Raw genomic sequence first — 7,497 nt, 5'->3', positions numbered from 1 at the left:
CAAAGATATGAAACTATTCGAAACTTAGGGCACATATCAATGTAATATTATAATTTGCTGGCTGATGATCATATAGTAGCTTTGTCTATAATACTTTTGAGGACTTTCCTTTAAATATATGGTAATATTATTCGTTTGCGTTGTGTTGATGTTAAATACAGTCGAGATACCTAGGCCTAGTGCACTTGCAAGAATTTTTCAAAATAGTGATATGGGCATGGGTATTAATTTAGCGTAGAAAATAAAGGGGAGTAAAACATTTACTGGAGTGAAAAAATTATCGCTCTATCTCAACTGGTTAAAAAGTTATGACCGTTTATGTGGTGGAAAATCTCTATATAGCTTAATAGGAAAATATGTGACCAAAACACAGCAACCCAATGAAATGGATAATCAAGTATAATTCAGAAACTGCTTCAGATACATCTATGAAATTTTTACATGCGGTAATTCAACATCTCTGTAATACATTGCAAACAGAAAAAGAATTATTTATTGAGAGAGAAAAGTATAGTTTAGAGCTGAAACGGCTGAAATCAAGGAAAAATAGATCACGACATGCAATGAATGACCTATTGTAATTTTGGAAAAGTCAACAATAAAATATTTGTTCACATGAAGATAGACCAAATATACCACTGAATCGGTGTCATTTAGTTGTTCAGTTTGAACTTTTCAAAATGAAAATAGACCTCATAAAAGCAAAGATATGGACTGATAAATGTTTGAGGTGGTGTATTAGTATTAGTGTTAAAAATATCGAAAATAGGTGATTTTAAAAACTTCCGCTCCCCCGTTCCCCAAAATTGAACAGTCGCCCGTCAAAGAATGAAAAACGTCAAAATCAATGCTGTGATTATCCCCAGACACCTGTCTGGGGATAACGAATTTTCATTATTCCCAGACGCATATTTGAAACTCCGCTCTTTTAAACAATTATCCCCATGCCAGAATATGGAATGTTTCCAAATGCACATAGAAATAAGGAAAGTTAATAAAATATCTATAAAAACATAAAATTAACCAACATTAAAATCAGTTGTTACTACATATACACAATATGCGTCAACTTCGAAGTGGCTGTCATGGCCGAATGGTTTAGTCGTCTGTCCTGGAAGTTTGACCAGAATCGACGTTGTGGGTTCGAATCCTGGTAACGTCACTTTAAAAAAAAAAATTTTTTTTAATTCCGTCTTCTTTTTACAGAACGTTGAAAGGGATAAATGTCCCATCCATCCTCTTTTTTTTAATTTTTTATTAAACTCACTCTCTCTCTCTCTCTCTCTCTCTCTCGTTTTTTTTTCTTAGTTTCTAGCAAAATATATTCGTCCCCACTCCGATCTCAAATAGTGTCTAAAAAGAATAAATAATTAAAAAGCAAACAAACAGAAATATTCAGAGAGCGACCAAATGGTCAGATAGAGGAGAAAAAAACCCAATAATTGTTTTAAAAATAAAAACAATTTAAGAAATTCATGCTCAGAAACGGAACATTTACATAAAGGTTAAGCAAACAAAAAAACTCTAAGGTTTAGGTCAAAATATAAAAAAAAAAAGAAAAAGAGAGATTTCCCTCTCAGCAGGGAATAGTGTTAACAATAATAATAATAATAATAATAATAATAATAAAAATAATAATAATAATAATAATATATAATAATAATAACAATTATAATAATAATAATAATAATATATAATAATAATAATAATAATAATAATAATAATAATAATAATAATAATAAATAAATTATAATAATAATAATACAATTATAATAATAATAAAGTATATATGATAATAAGATATAATAATAAAAATAGAATAATAGATATTAATATAAAATATATTATGTATTATATAATATATATTATTATTATATATTATATTATTATTATTATTATTATTATTATTATTATTATTATTATTATTATTATATATTATATAATAAAAATAATATATCATTTGACCAAAAAAAAAAAAAAAAACAATAATAGATCTAGAGCAAATAAATAATGAAATAATATTATCGGAGAAATAAAAAATTCAACTGATTAAAAAACTCTTGCTCGGAATTTGGAACAAGAGTGAAAACAATGAACATCAATTGGGAAGAAAGATAAAAAAAGTTTAAAAAAAAAAAAAAAAAGTGTGTGTTGGGGGGGGGGGGGGGGGGGGGGGGGTGTCGCGACTGGTTCGAATCTGCAGCGAAAAGGAGTAAAATGAAAGGTGGCCTAACCCACTGAGCTGTCTATCCACACCGCTATTGTATATCTTAAATTCATATATGAGCTAAACATATTTCCACACTTTTTGCTTCCTTGTTTTGGTAGTTATTTTCATCTCTGATTCGAATAAAAATATGTTGTTGGATCTAGTTTTGCGGACATGTGATACTAAATTGTATTGTCTTGTGCGAAGAAGACAGGAAAATAACAGGTGTCGGTTTTGGGCTTTGGGACGAACAACACCATGGCCTAGGAATTCGTCCGCGAAATAAAAAATAATTCCCGGTCATCCCCAAAATTGTGGCCAGAATGAGCAAATTATAGAAACAAGAGATGATCAATAAAGTTAACAGGTAGGTAGGTAGTGAAAATTTAAATGGTTGGTGGACTATGAACAGATTTGATGATAACCAACTTTCTTCCTGGTTGAAAATAAAAAGTCGAATTGCCAGTTTTGACCTTTTCAGATCAAAGTAACAAAAGAAATTTCATTGATCCATTTGCTTTAAAATATTTTTTTTAAAAGAGCTGGATTTGACATTTGATCACTATTTACTTTCATCTTGTGTTAAATATCACTTGATATATTAACTGTTTTGGGACACAACCACTAGTATTTTTTCCAGAATATTTGGTATTTTTCACGCCTAGTTTGGCATTTTGCATAAAATCTTTCTGCCCACTTGCTACATGCGTCTGGGGATAACCAATTTTCGTTATCCCCAGACAGGCGTCTGGGAATAATGACAGCCCAAAATCAAAATCGATCAGAAAAAAAGAAGAGAAGCGTAACTTATAAATGAATGCATGGACATGAAAACGCCACTTAATTGAATAATGTAAAACAAAAATAACTTACATTAATTGCATATATTGTAAGAAAAACAGTTGTAAAGTTTTGATGTGGATTGACGAAGTTATCTCTCAAGTAAAAAAAAAAGCGCAGCAGACGACAGGAAGTGAATCAATATTATAAGAAAATCTTGTGCAAACAATCGAGGACAAGTTCTATTTTTTGGGGGAGCTATAACTTTTGAGTGCAACCATATTTTGCTCTGAAATTTTTAGAGAAGCTACTTAAATATATATCTCAGAAGGACGTTTTTTTTTAGTAAGAAGGACCATCTCTGGTTTAAAAGTTATAAACGTTGAAACACACAATCTCTTTACACAAAGATTTCTCAAAATCACGATATAGAAAGATAATAATATTAGCATGGCTGTATGTAGAATTTTATGCCCTTTCCAATGATATATAATACTTGCCATTTCATTTCACTGAGAAAGAAAAATGAATTTTTTAAAACACTCCTAAAAATTTTCCCCTCAAAAGCGGAAACAGAAATCCTCGCCTCTTTTCAACTCGCGAGGGCTACTTCTTGCAAGTGCCTAGATATATAGAATTCTAAGTCTAATTTCTTACACTACAGATAAGACGTCTTCGCTTACAGTTAAAGCTTTATTCGTTGTAGTAAATTCATTCCGAATCCAAATAAAATAAAATGGATGGATTTCAATTTCAGGGTCCGTAATATCGAACCAAATTGGTCACCCCAAATTATCTGTACATGCCCATACACAATGCCATTATCCATACGCTTCACTACAGTGTGTCACATAACTATACTATAACGCCGTCACATAAAGCCTTTTCGTGTGTTTACATAGCGCTCTTTTTCACGGTGTATTGAATTTTTTTTTTAGATAATAAAAAAATCTTGCACTAGACTAGACATAAAAATCGACATTCATACCAATCTGAACTGAATTCATCTGAATGAGTATAATCCACATTAATTCGACTGTTAACGGTTTTTTCAAAAGTAAATTGAATTTGAAAGCATTGAATTCAATAGCTTTTAACAGCCTCATAAGCCAAATATTTTAAACTGTGTGGTGTAATATGAGTCAATATTGGAGGTCATAATAATTAACTGAGTTATGCCCATTTGTATTTTAAGAACTGAGATTCTTTGCAGGTGATTTTTACAATGAAGCACCTCAAAATACAAGGAAAGCTTTCATGTGCTTATAGAAATAGTGAAATAACGATAAGTATTTAATTGTAAGCTTCAATTTATTAGACAAAGACAGATACTGTCTTACAATTCAATACTTACCGTTTTTTTTCTTCTTCGAGCTTCAATCAGCACCATTTTAATTATAGAAATAGTGTATCTGCACAATATATCAAACTTTGAAAAAAATCCCAGCCGACAATTTGATGCATACGGGAATTGTAGAATGAACAAATCTAATTTATGACTGTTTTGTTAGACTCCGATCTCACCATTTTCTGATCCATTGTTTGGAATCCACAAACAGAGTTTTACAAACTGAAATCATAGATTCCAGTATTCCACCTTAGATTGCCTTCAGCATTAACCAACATTTGGTATTTACAGAAGTGACAATTTTTCTCCTGATAATTTATTTTCAAGAGTTTGATTTTATTTTTTTAGTTGGCGAGGTCAAAAAATTATTATCATTAAGTGCAAGGCTGCATATCTTTCAAAACATAATTTCTTTGCTCATTATCTGTTTACAAATTCAAAACATAATCAAGAAATACATCTTTTATTTTTAATTCACTAAAGGACGGCATGAAGATACAGGATTACATTGTGTATTCATCAAAAGATTGTATTCGTAATGGAGATCCAATCTTGAGGTAGGTATTCCATTTAGTTCTCTCTCTCTCTCTCTCTCTCTCTCTCTCTCTCTCTCTCTCTCTCTCTCTCTCTCTCTCTCTCTCTCTCTCTCTCAAACCTTCTGTATCTCTCTGTCTCTCTCTATCTCTTTTTCTGTCTGTCTCTCTGTTGGCTTAGTTAACTGGTGAAGTAAAATACTAGCGAAAGAGTGAAAATGGAAAGGCTTCATATGGGAACAAATCAGACAATGGACGTTTCGGGTACAAACCCTTCGTCAGCACAAACAAACCCTTTGTCAGCACAACAATACACAAATAAACGTGGAAAACAAATAAAATAGAATGAAAAATAACTTGTATCGCCTCAACCCCCCCCCACCCCCCTCCTCCCCTTTTTCATTTATTTATTTTTTTTTTTTCTGTTGACGTTGTTGCTTTGTTTGTTTGTTTGTTTTTTTTGTTTTTTTTTGTTCTTTTGTTGTTTTTTTCTCTTCTCTCCCCTCTTTTCTATCTATCTATCTATCTATCTATCTGTCTATCCATCTATCTATCTATCTATCTATCTATTTATCTGTATTTTCCACTTTACTATCGCATCGCCATCTGATCGTTCGTATTTCATTCGCGAAGATTCGACCTTCGCTCATCCAACAACCCCCCTCCGCCGTGACTCTTTCACCTCGCCCTCTCCAACGCCCCCTACTGTTTCACAACAGCTTTCTACTACTACTACTATTACTACTATTACTACTACTACTACTACTACTACTACTACTATACTATTACTACTACTACTACTACTACTACTACTACTACTACTACTACTACTACTACTACTACTACTACTACTACTACTACTACCACTTATATGTCTTTTATCTTCCATTATTTTCTGGAAAGTTCTGTTCCCTGACGCTGACCTTTTCTTATCAATTAGATCACTCCCCTGGGGCACCCTATCCTCTACCCACGCCATGCTAACATTTCATTCATACTGCAACCACCATTGAGTACAGACAATACAAGTTATTTTTCATTATATTTTATTTGTTTTCCACGTTTATTTGTGTATTGTTGTGCTGACGAAGGGTTTGTACCCGAAACGTCCATTGTCTGTTTTGTTCCCATACGAAGCCTTTTCATTTTCACTCTTTCGTTAGTATTTTACGACACCGGCTTCAGGCAGCCCTTACCGTTTTCTACTTAACTGGTGAAGGCGTTGTATAGAAAGGACGTTTTGATAATTCGATAATAATCTTGCTAAACATCAACTAATTAAATAGATAAGGAATGGATAAATGAAAAAGATTTAAATATGAGGACACAAACAGCTGTAAACATAAATATTGGTGATCAATAATTAGATAGTGAAAAAAACAAAAGTCCCGTGATATGAAACTCATTGAATGCATTGTTTGGAAAGCACTGACAAGAGTCCGTTCAAAGAAAACGCATAGACTAAAATACATTTCAATTGCTCAAGGTAGTGAATATCAGTCAAAACTCACAGGTTACAGCAATTATTATTACTAATTTTAAGTTTAATTTAATACAAGCTGTTTGCAGGGCTTCTGACTGACAAGTTTCTAAAGATAACACTTACAACAATAAAATAAAAATAAAATTCCCTTTATTCATCCTATACGGGAAATTTGTCTTTAGAGTCTATTCCAAGGGAATACTGGAATAACCCAGACGTCAGCCGCAGTGCTGCACTTCAAACTGAGCTTGGGCGAGGTGACTTGCTCAAGGCCACACAGCGCAGCCGGTATTCAAACTCGGGACCTTTGGGGTACAAAACAAAAACTGTACTACTGAGCCACACTTCCCCACCCAACTGAAACTGAAACAGTGATAAAGATCAATGTATCCTGCCAAAAACATGGTTTTAAAGAGTTCACAAGTGATAAAATGAATAAAACTGGCCCACCATTTAAAGAAACTGTGTCTCTATCCTTACTGTAAAATATTTTCTCGTCATTTAGCTAACAACTACAAAGTAAAATTGCTTATATAGAAGTAGAATTCTTTTTTTACTAATGTTATATATTGAAATAATCAGGAGTTTGGTTTGATGAATAAGTGTCATAAAATCTGTCTGTGCTGCACGATTAATAGCCTTGTGCTATGTCTTCATTTAGAAGTTAGCTTTTGAGGCTCAACAGGGGAACAGAACTTGTCACATTGTTTTAGTAGTTAACCAGTTGAGCTATCGGGATGAATGTAAAGATGATCTGAACGTTAGTTGTGAGACTGCATTTCTTTCAAAACATAACTTCTTGGATCACAACATAAACAAGAATAACGTTTTTTATTATTTTCTCAAGGATGGACAGGATTGGATTGTGTATTCTTCATAGGACTGGAGCCTTCTCTTTGAGGTAGGAATGTCTGTTGGTCTTCTTTCTCTCTCTCCCTCTCTCTACCTCCCTCACCCTCTTCCTCTCTCTCTCTCTCTCTCTCTCTCTCTGTGGGGACCTGTGCTTGTGTCAGGATGAGACATTTAGGTGATCTCAAACTAAGTACATTGATAGTGGCTCTACATCTACATCTGTTCCCTATTTGATCTCCCCTGTCTCCTTTTTTCTTGGGTACTGTGATTGTAATTCTAGAAATTTTAACTA

The 7,497-nt window shown here is 32.9% G+C and overlaps 1 long non-coding RNA gene across 1 annotated transcript in view; it reads left to right on the top strand.

The window, feature by feature from the left end:
- LOC144970711 (uncharacterized) overlaps positions 1 to 7,497 on the top strand; it is a 15,331-nt gene continuing 7,834 nt past the window's right edge. The window contains exons 1-3 of the long non-coding RNA XR_013645015.1: positions 1 to 121; positions 4,821 to 4,894; positions 7,201 to 7,254. This is a non-coding gene — a long non-coding RNA (uncharacterized LOC144970711). The remainder of the gene's footprint in view (positions 122 to 4,820; positions 4,895 to 7,200; positions 7,255 to 7,497) is intronic.

The sequence above is a fragment of the Berghia stephanieae genome, chromosome 4, assembly GCF_034508935.2.
Source record: "Berghia stephanieae isolate SIO BIC M18660-M18661 chromosome 4, UCSD_Bste_1.3, whole genome shotgun sequence".
NCBI lineage: Eukaryota > Metazoa > Mollusca > Gastropoda > Nudibranchia > Aeolidiidae > Berghia > Berghia stephanieae.
This window is presented reverse-complemented; position numbering and strand designations above follow the sequence as displayed.